Source organism: Sinocyclocheilus grahami, unplaced genomic scaffold (assembly GCF_001515645.1).
Source record: "Sinocyclocheilus grahami isolate Dianchi unplaced genomic scaffold, SAMN03320097.WGS_v1.1 scaffold21792.1, whole genome shotgun sequence".
NCBI classification, from domain to species: domain Eukaryota; kingdom Metazoa; phylum Chordata; class Actinopteri; order Cypriniformes; family Cyprinidae; genus Sinocyclocheilus; species Sinocyclocheilus grahami.
The window spans coordinates 1-499 of record NW_015518545.1 but is presented as its reverse complement, the minus strand read 5'-3'; positions in this window follow the sequence as shown (position 1 = coordinate 499).

Below are 499 nucleotides of genomic sequence, written 5' to 3'. Positions count from 1 at the left end.
AAGTGCATGCTGAAATAATTGTTTAAATCTCAAACATGTTTAAATGATATGTGCAGCACAAAAGAAAACAGCCAGTGTGTCTAAATCCAAATTTACACTGAAAAGATGGCACAGAAGCACTTCTGAAGTGGCATTTAGGTGTCTTTACACAGACTGTTTAATGCTGCGCACAGGTGGCATAAATGCATTTTCGCAGCAATTACAATTGTATGCTTTGATACTAGGGGCTGAGTTGGGTCTGAGCAGGAATAGTCTGGCTTTTGTGTGGCCCTTACACTGAAGTTTGAGCAGGCACAGAGCAGCCTTAACTTGGCTGTGTAAGGACAACTTTAATTTAGTCAGGACATGCTATGTTATTTTTTAAAGATGGAGTAACAAGAGGGAGTGTGTATGTCTCACTTTATTAGCTCACTGCTCTGAAAGTAAGTATTGTGAAAGGTAAAATATTAATACGTTTTGCACTCTCTCCCATGATACTTTCATGATGTATTCAAAAGGA